Below are 9,970 nucleotides of genomic sequence, written 5' to 3' on the forward strand. Positions count from 1 at the left end.
GCCTCGCACCTTCTGATGCATCAGGTAGGTGCACAATAGCATAGCCTAACCCTCTGTACTTTGGTCTATATTGATGCGGGACATAGACAGCCAGCTGATGACCAATCCATTAGTGCAATGGATGGCTGGAAGCATTTGTCTTTGCCTTTGCAATACCACAGAAGCAATGCATGGTCAATGTACAGCAATGACACACCTGTGTGAACAGCCAGGAGACCCCCCCCCCCCATGTTATGTTACATAGTTACATAGTTAGTACGGTCGAAAAAAGACATATGTCCATCAAGTTCAACCAGGGAATTAAGGGGTAGGGGTGTGGCGCGATATTGGGGAAGGGATGAGATTTTATATTTCTTCATAAGCATTAATCTTATTTTGTCAATTAGGAACATTCAGCACCCACCCGCTATCAAGGCAGCTGCCTATCATGTCATGCCCTACCTGCACAGGTGTGCTGGCTACTCAAATGATCCAATTAAGGAGGCCATTTAGTCAGCAGCAGCAGAAGTCCTGTGCCTGGACGCTCCAACAGCGGCCAGACACAAGCAGAAGCAGAAGCAGCAGCAGCACCACCTTTTGTTTTTTGGCTGCAGCAGCAGCAGCAGCAAGGCCCACAGGGCTGGCTAGCTGGCTAGCCAGCAAGCAGGTAGCAATGAAAGTAGGAATCTTTCTTTTTAACCCTGTAAGGGGGTGGTGCACTGTACCCGAAGATACTGCCATATCGGGTCAATGCATAGGGCGACGGAAGCAAGCTTCGAAATCGGCCCCCGTTCTCAAAAATCCATTTAATATATGGTCCCCAGATAGGGGACGTATCAGATATTAAACTGATAAGAACAGATACTACACTTGATCTTAGCCAAAAGGCCGAGAAGCGATAACCGTGAAAGGGGCGGGCCCAACAAGGTCCCCTTCATGGGCACTATCACTGCTTGCTGTCAGGGAGGCTGCCAGACAATTTTCCATGCACACTCTGGGCTGGGGGGCAGTCAACCACCAGTACACACAGCAGAACCTAAACCCATACCATTATTGCTAAGCAGCAAGACAGGGGCCCATTGCACTCCCACGGGGCCTTTTTAAATGCAATCCATAACCCGGATTTGCCAGGAACCCTTCTTACTCCTCCTACTTGCATGTGACACTGGGCTTAGGATCTGCATAGGAAACACACACACAAGCACACACCTACCTTTGTTGCCTGCAGATGCCTCCTTGGCTGTCCCCAAACGGTATCAAACCAACACCCACGGGAAGCTGTAAGCATAGAGGACATGCCTGCACCCCATTGGACTTACCTGTGTGGGTTAAACCCGGGTTATTTGACAACCTATGGCGGTGATGGTTCTGCTCAGGCAGAGCAGTGCTGATGCTCCTCATAAAGCTGTCGCTGCTGTGAAGGTTCTAGGTGACATCACAAATCCCTATGGTTACATACACAACAAAGCTGGGTTGTTGTTGTTTACACTCTGCAAGGCCTGTGGAAGTGAGTGACATCATAGCACTGTAGTTCTGAGGGTTCTAGATGGATGCAACAATCTCCTGTTGCTTCTATGAAGGCCATAATAGACGACATCACCAAACAGCTCCATAGTCACATACACAGCAAAGGAGAGATGTTGTTTACACCTAGTGATGTCAGTGGTATTGAGTGACATCACAGCACAGTGCTAAGGCTCCTGGGCCTGGACACAGCAGCGGCTGCAATATCTCAACGGAGAATACGTTTATATATATGTGTGTGTGTGCGCGTATATATATATATATATATATATATATATATATATATATATTTCTCCGCCGAAATCACTTTTAAACCCATTTCCACCTTTTTTTCCCTTCTCTTTCTCTTACTTTTTTTTCACGTTTTTTTACGTTTTTCTCCTTTTCGCCTCTTTTCTGGGCGTATTATTCTTCTTTTTCTTCTTTTTTTTCGTCTAATGCATACCCCATCAGTGCAGCAATGCTTATTCAATACCGCCAGCAGATGGAGACACTGGGGGATAATTTTCTAAGGATTTATACTGATTTTTCCTGTCTGAATTTGTCGCACAGAAAGTTGCAGGCCAAATATGTGTGACATTTCTGCGACTTTAGCTTCTAGAGCATTTTTACAACATTATACATAGGTGCTGAATACATAAAAAGCGACTGTTCAGCGACAGACAAGTCGCATCGGCTGAAAGTAGGCCAGAATGTCAGTCCATGTTGGAGCAGGTTTAGATACAGTCTAAAGCATAGATCTCAAAGTCTGTGCACAGAATTTAGCAAGGGCCTCGCACCTTCTGATGCATCAGGTAGGTGCACAATAGCATAGCCTAACCCTCTGTACTTTGGTCTATATTGATGCGGGACATAGACAGCCAGCTGATGACCAATCCATTAGTGCAATGGATGGCTGGAAGCATTTGTCTTTGCCTTTGCAATACCACAGAAGCAATGCATGGTCAATGTACAGCAATGACACACCTGTGTGAACAGCCAGGAGACCCCCCCCCCCCATGTTATGTTACATAGTTACATAGTTAGTACGGTCGAAAAAAGACATATGTCCATCAAGTTCAACCAGGGAATTAAGGGGTAGGGGTGTGGCGCGATATTGGGGAAGGGATGAGATTTTATATTTCTTCATAAGCATTAATCTTATTTTGTCAATTAGGAACATTCAGCACCCACCCGCTATCAAGGCAGCTGCCTATCATGTCATGCCCTACCTGCACAGGTGTGCTGGCTACTCAAATGATCCAATTAAGGAGGCCATTTAGTCAGCAGCAGCAGAAGTCCTGTGCCTGGACGCTCCAACAGCGGCCAGACACAAGCAGAAGCAGAAGCAGCAGCAGCACCACCTTTTGTTTTTTGGCTGCAGCAGCAGCAGCAGCAAGGCCCACAGGGCTGGCTAGCTGGCTAGCCAGCAAGCAGGTAGCAATGAAAGTAGGAATCTTTCTTTTTAACCCTGTAAGGGGGTGGTGCACTGTACCCGAAGATACTGCCATATCGGGTCAATGCATAGGGCGACGGAAGCAAGCTTCGAAATCGGCCCCCGTTCTCAAAAATCCATTTAATATATGGTCCCCAGATAGGGGACGTATCAGATATTAAACTGATAAGAACAGATACTACACTTGATCTTAGCCAAAAGGCCGAGAAGCGATAACCGTGAAAGGGGCGGGCCCAACAAGGTCCCCTTCATGGGCACTATCACTGCTTGCTGTCAGGGAGGCTGCCAGACAATTTTCCATGCACACTCTGGGCTGGGGGGCAGTCAACCACCAGTACACACAGCAGAACCTAAACCCATACCATTATTGCTAAGCAGCAAGACAGGGGCCCATTGCACTCCCACGGGGCCTTTTTAAATGCAATCCATAACCCGGATTTGCCAGGAACCCTTCTTACTCCTCCTACTTGCATGTGACACTGGGCTTAGGATCTGCATAGGAAACACACACACAAGCACACACCTACCTTTGTTGCCTGCAGATGCCTCCTTGGCTGTCCCCAAACGGTATCAAACCAACACCCGCGGGAAGCTGTAAGCATAGAGGACATGCCTGCACCCCATTGGACTTACCTGTGTGGGTTAAACCCGGGTTATTTGACAACCTATGGCGGTGATGGTTCTGCTCAGGCAGAGCAGTGCTGATGCTCCTCATAAAGCTGTCGCTGCTGTGAAGGTTCTAGGTGACATCACAAATCCCTATGGTTACATACACAACAAAGCTGGGTTGTTGTTGTTTACACTCTGCAAGGCCTGTGGAAGTGAGTGACATCATAGCACTGTAGTTCTGAGGGTTCTAGATGGATGCAACAATCTCCTGTTGCTTCTATGAAGGCCATAATAGACGACATCACCAAACAGCTCCATAGTCACATACACAGCAAAGGAGAGATGTTGTTTACACCTAGTGATGTCAGTGGTATTGAGTGACATCACAGCACAGTGCTAAGGCTCCTGGGCCTGGACACAGCAGCGGCTGCAATATCTCAACGGAGAATACGTTTATATATATGTGTGTGTGTGCGCGTATATATATATATATATATATATATATATATATTTCTCCGCCGAAATCACTTTTAAACCCATTTCCACCTTTTTTTCCCTTCTCTTCCTCTTACTTTTTTTTCACGTTTTTTTACGTTTTTCTCCTTTTCGCCTCTTTTCTGGGCGTATTATTCTTCTTTTTCTTCTTTTTTTTCGTCTAATGCATACCCCATCAGTGCAGCAATGCTTATTCAATACCGCCAGCAGATGGAGACACTGGGGGATAATTTTCTAAGGATTTATACTGATTTTTCCTGTCTGAATTTGTCGCACAGAAAGTTGCAGGCCAAATATGTGTGACATTTCTGCGACTTTAGCTTCTAGAGCATTTTTACAACATTATACATAGGTGCTGAATACATAAAAAGCGACTGTTCAGCGACAGACAAGTCGCATCGGCTGAAAGTAGGCCAGAATGTCAGTCCATGTTGGAGCAGGTTTAGATACAGTCTAAAGCATAGATCTCAAAGTCTGTGCACAGAATTTAGCAAGGGCCTCGCACCTTCTGATGCATCAGGTAGGTGCACAATAGCATAGCCTAACCCTCTGTACTTTGGTCTATATTGATGCGGGACATAGACAGCCAGCTGATGACCAATCCATTAGTGCAATGGATGGCTGGAAGCATTTGTCTTTGCCTTTGCAATACCACAGAAGCAATGCATGGTCAATGTACAGCAATGACACACCTGTGTGAACAGCCAGGAGACCCCCCCCCCCCATGTTATGTTACATAGTTACATAGTTAGTACGGTCGAAAAAAGACATATGTCCATCAAGTTCAACCAGGGAATTAAGGGGTAGGGGTGTGGCGCGATATTGGGGAAGGGATGAGATTTTATATTTCTTCATAAGCATTAATCTTATTTTGTCAATTAGGAACATTCAGCACCCACCCGCTATCAAGGCAGCTGCCTATCATGTCATGCCCTACCTGCACAGGTGTGCTGGCTACTCAAATGATCCAATTAAGGAGGCCATTTAGTCAGCAGCAGCAGCAGAAGTCCTGTGCCTGGACGCTCCAACAGCGGCCAGACACAAGCAGAAGCAGAAGCAGCAGCAGCACCACCTTTTGTTTTTTGGCTGCAGCAGCAGCAGCAGCAAGGCCCACAGGGCTGGCTAGCTGGCTAGCCAGCAAGCAGGTAGCAATGAAAGTAGGAATCTTTCTTTTTAACCCTGTAAGGGGGTGGTGCACTGTACCCGAAGATACTGCCATATCGGGTCAATGCATAGGGCGACGGAAGCAAGCTTCGAAATCGGCCCCCGTTCTCAAAAATCCATTTAATATATGGTCCCCAGATAGGGGACGTATCAGATATTAAACTGATAAGAACAGATACTACACTTGATCTTAGCCAAAAGGCCGAGAAGCGATAACCGTGAAAGGGGCGGGCCCAACAAGGTCCCCTTCATGGGCACTATCACTGCTTGCTGTCAGGGAGGCTGCCAGACAATTTTCCATGCACACTCTGGGCTGGGGGGCAGTCAACCACCAGTACACACAGCAGAACCTAAACCCATACCATTATTGCTAAGCAGCAAGACAGGGGCCCATTGCACTCCCACGGGGCCTTTTTAAATGCAATCCATAACCCGGATTTGCCAGGAACCCTTCTTACTCCTCCTACTTGCATGTGACACTGGGCTTAGGATCTGCATAGGAAACACACACACAAGCACACACCTACCTTTGTTGCCTGCAGATGCCTCCTTGGCTGTCCCCAAACGGTATCAAACCAACACCCACGGGAAGCTGTAAGCATAGAGGACATGCCTGCACCCCATTGGACTTACCTGTGTGGGTTAAACCCGGGTTATTTGACAACCTATGGCGGTGATGGTTCTGCTCAGGCAGAGCAGTGCTGATGCTCCTCATAAAGCTGTCGCTGCTGTGAAGGTTCTAGGTGACATCACAAATCCCTATGGTTACATACACAACAAAGCTGGGTTGTTGTTGTTTACACTCTGCAAGGCCTGTGGAAGTGAGTGACATCATAGCACTGTAGTTCTGAGGGTTCTAGATGGATGCAACAATCTCCTGTTGCTTCTATGAAGGCCATAATAGACGACATCACCAAACAGCTCCATAGTCACATACACAGCAAAGGAGAGATGTTGTTTACACCTAGTGATGTCAGTGGTATTGAGTGACATCACAGCACAGTGCTAAGGCTCCTGGGCCTGGACACAGCAGCGGCTGCAATATCTCAACGGAGAATACGTTTATATATATGTGTGTGTGTGCGCGTATATATATATATATATATATATATATATATATATATATATATATATATATATATTTCTCCGCCGAAATCACTTTTAAACCCATTTCCACCTTTTTTTCCCTTCTCTTCCTCTTACTTTTTTTTCACGTTTTTTTACGTTTTTCTCCTTTTCGCCTCTTTTCTGGGCGTATTATTCTTCTTTTTCTTCTTTTTTTTCGTCTAATGCATACCCCATCAGTGCAGCAATGCTTATTCAATACCGCCAGCAGATGGAGACACTGGGGGATAATTTTCTAAGGATTTATACTGATTTTTCCTGTCTGAATTTGTCGCACAGAAAGTTGCAGGCCAAATATGTGTGACATTTCTGCGACTTTAGCTTCTAGAGCATTTTTACAACATTATACATAGGTGCTGAATACATAAAAAGCGACTGTTCAGCGACAGACAAGTCGCATCGGCTGAAAGTAGGCCAGAATGTCAGTCCATGTTGGAGCAGGTTTAGATACAGTCTAAAGCATAGATCTCAAAGTCTGTGCACAGAATTTAGCAAGGGCCTCGCACCTTCTGATGCATCAGGTAGGTGCACAATAGCATAGCCTAACCCTCTGTACTTTGGTCTATATTGATGCGGGACATAGACAGCCAGCTGATGACCAATCCATTAGTGCAATGGATGGCTGGAAGCATTTGTCTTTGCCTTTGCAATACCACAGAAGCAATGCATGGTCAATGTACAGCAATGACACACCTGTGTGAACAGCCAGGAGACCCCCCCCCCCCATGTTATGTTACATAGTTACATAGTTAGTACGGTCGAAAAAAGACATATGTCCATCAAGTTCAACCAGGGAATTAAGGGGTAGGGGTGTGGCGCGATATTGGGGAAGGGATGAGATTTTATATTTCTTCATAAGCATTAATCTTATTTTGTCAATTAGGAACATTCAGCACCCACCCGCTATCAAGGCAGCTGCCTATCATGTCATGCCCTACCTGCACAGGTGTGCTGGCTACTCAAATGATCCAATTAAGGAGGCCATTTAGTCAGCAGCAGCAGAAGTCCTGTGCCTGGACGCTCCAACAGCGGCCAGACACAAGCAGAAGCAGAAGCAGCAGCAGCACCACCTTTTGTTTTTTGGCTGCAGCAGCAGCAGCAAGGCCCACAGGGCTGGCTAGCTGGCTAGCCAGCAAGCAGGTAGCAATGAAAGTAGGAATCTTTCTTTTTAACAGTGTAAGGGGGTGGTGCACTGTACCCGAAGATACTGCCATATCGGGTCAATGCATAGGGCGACGGAAGCAAGCTTCGAAATCGGCCCCCGTTCTCAAAAATCCATTTAATATATGGTCCCCAGATAGGGGACGTATCAGATATTAAACTGATAAGAACAGATACTACACTTGATCTTAGCCAAAAGGCCGAGAAGCGATAACCGTGAAAGGGGCGGGCCCAACAAGGTCCCCTTCATGGGCACTATCACTGCTTGCTGTCAGGGAGGCTGCCAGACAATTTTCCATGCACACTCTGGGCTGGGGGGCAGTCAACCACCAGTACACACAGCAGAACCTAAACCCATACCATTATTGCTAAGCAGCAAGACAGGGGCCCATTGCACTCCCACGGGGCCTTTTTAAATGCAATCCATAACCCGGATTTGCCAGGAACCCTTCTTACTCCTCCTACTTGCATGTGACACTGGGCTTAGGATCTGCATAGGAAACACACACACAAGCACACACCTACCTTTGTTGCCTGCAGATGCCTCCTTGGCTGTCCCCAAACGGTATCAAACCAACACCCACGGGAAGCTGTAAGCATAGAGGACATGCCTGCACCCCATTGGACTTACCTGTGTGGGTTAAACCCGGGTTATTTGACAACCTATGGCGGTGATGGTTCTGCTCAGGCAGAGCAGTGCTGATGCTCCTCATAAAGCTGTCGCTGCTGTGAAGGTTCTAGGTGACATCACAAATCCCTATGGTTACATACACAACAAAGCTGGGTTGTTGTTGTTTACACTCTGCAAGGCCTGTGGAAGTGAGTGACATCATAGCACTGTAGTTCTGAGGGTTCTAGATGGATGCAACAATCTCCTGTTGCTTCTATGAAGGCCATAATAGACGACATCACCAAACAGCTCCATAGTCACATACACAGCAAAGGAGAGATGTTGTTTACACCTAGTGATGTCAGTGGTATTGAGTGACATCACAGCACAGTGCTAAGGCTCCTGGGCCTGGACACAGCAGCGGCTGCAATATCTCAACGGAGAATACGTTTATATATATGTGTGTGTGTGCGCGTATATATATATATATATATATATATATATATATTTCTCCGCCGAAATCACTTTTAAACCCATTTCCACCTTTTTTTCCCTTCTCTTTCTCTTACTTTTTTTTCACGTTTTTTTACGTTTTTCTCCTTTTCGCCTCTTTTCTGGGCGTATTATTCTTCTTTTTCTTCTTTTTTTTCGTCTAATGCATACCCCTTCAGTGCAGCAATGCTTATTCAATACCGCCAGCAGATGGAGACACTGGGGGATAATTTTCTAAGGATTTATACTGATTTTTCCTGTCTGAATTTGTCGCACAGAAAGTTGCAGGCCAAATATGTGTGACATTTCTGCGACTTTAGCTTCTAGAGCATTTTTACAACATTATACATAGGTGCTGAATACATAAAAAGCGACTGTTCAGCGACAGACAAGTCGCATCGGCTGAAAGTAGGCCAGAATGTCAGTCCATGTTGGAGCAGGTTTAGATACAGTCTAAAGCATAGATCTCAAAGTCTGTGCACAGAATTTAGCAAGGGCCTCGCACCTTCTGATGCATCAGGTAGGTGCACAATAGCATAGCCTAACCCTCTGTACTTTGGTCTATATTGATGCGGGACATAGACAGCCAGCTGATGACCAATCCATTAGTGCAATGGATGGCTGGAAGCATTTGTCTTTGCCTTTGCAATACCACAGAAGCAATGCATGGTCAATGTACAGCAATGACACACCTGTGTGAACAGCCAGGAGACCCCCCCCCCCCCATGTTATGTTACATAGTTACATAGTTAGTACGGTCGAAAAAAGACATATGTCCATCAAGTTCAACCAGGGAATTAAGGGGTAGGGGTGTGGCGCGATATTGGGGAAGGGATGAGATTTTATATTTCTTCATAAGCATTAATCTTATTTTGTCAATTAGGAACATTCAGCACCCACCCGCTATCAAGGCAGCTGCCTATCATGTCATGCCCTACCTGCACAGGTGTGCTGGCTACTCAAATGATCCAATTAAGGAGGCCATTTAGTCAGCAGCAGCAGAAGTCCTGTGCCTGGACGCTCCAACAGCGGCCAGACACAAGCAGAAGCAGAAGCAGCAGCAGCACCACCTTTTGTTTTTTGGCTGCAGCAGCAGCAGCAGCAAGGCCCACAGGGCTGGCTAGCTGGCTAGCCAGCAAGCAGGTAGCAATGAAAGTAGGAATCTTTCTTTTTAACCCTGTAAGGGGGTGGTGCACTGTACCCGAAGATACTGCCATATCGGGTCAATGCATAGGGCGACGGAAGCAAGCTTCGAAATCGGCCCCCGTTCTCAAAAATCCATTTAATATATGGTCCCCAGATAGGGGACGTATCAGATATTAAACTGATAAGAACAGATACTACACTTGATCTTAGCCAAAAGGCCGAGAAGCGAT

The 9,970-nt window shown here is 46.3% G+C and overlaps 5 non-coding genes across 5 annotated transcripts; all 5 read right to left on the reverse strand.

Annotated features, from left to right (window-relative positions):
* Positions 1-688: 688 nt before the first annotated feature.
* Positions 689-879, reverse strand: LOC130311879 (U2 spliceosomal RNA). Its single transcript, XR_008860150.1, has one exon. It is a non-coding gene; the product is annotated as a U2 spliceosomal RNA (small nuclear RNA).
* Positions 880-2,961: 2,082 nt separating this feature from the next.
* LOC130311880 (U2 spliceosomal RNA) lies at positions 2,962-3,152 on the reverse strand. The gene has a single exon (XR_008860151.1). It is a non-coding gene; the product is annotated as a U2 spliceosomal RNA (small nuclear RNA).
* Positions 3,153-5,229: 2,077 nt separating this feature from the next.
* On the reverse strand, positions 5,230-5,420 carry LOC130311881 (U2 spliceosomal RNA). The gene has a single exon (XR_008860152.1). It is a non-coding gene; the product is annotated as a U2 spliceosomal RNA (small nuclear RNA).
* Positions 5,421-7,513: 2,093 nt separating this feature from the next.
* LOC130311883 (U2 spliceosomal RNA) lies at positions 7,514-7,704 on the reverse strand. The gene has a single exon (XR_008860153.1). It is a non-coding gene; the product is annotated as a U2 spliceosomal RNA (small nuclear RNA).
* A 2,075-nt stretch (positions 7,705-9,779) lies between these two features.
* Positions 9,780-9,970, reverse strand: LOC130311884 (U2 spliceosomal RNA). The gene has a single exon (XR_008860154.1). It is a non-coding gene; the product is annotated as a U2 spliceosomal RNA (small nuclear RNA).

This window comes from Hyla sarda, unplaced genomic scaffold, assembly GCF_029499605.1.
Source record: "Hyla sarda isolate aHylSar1 unplaced genomic scaffold, aHylSar1.hap1 scaffold_1684, whole genome shotgun sequence".
NCBI classification, from domain to species: Eukaryota; Metazoa; Chordata; class Amphibia; order Anura; family Hylidae; genus Hyla; species Hyla sarda.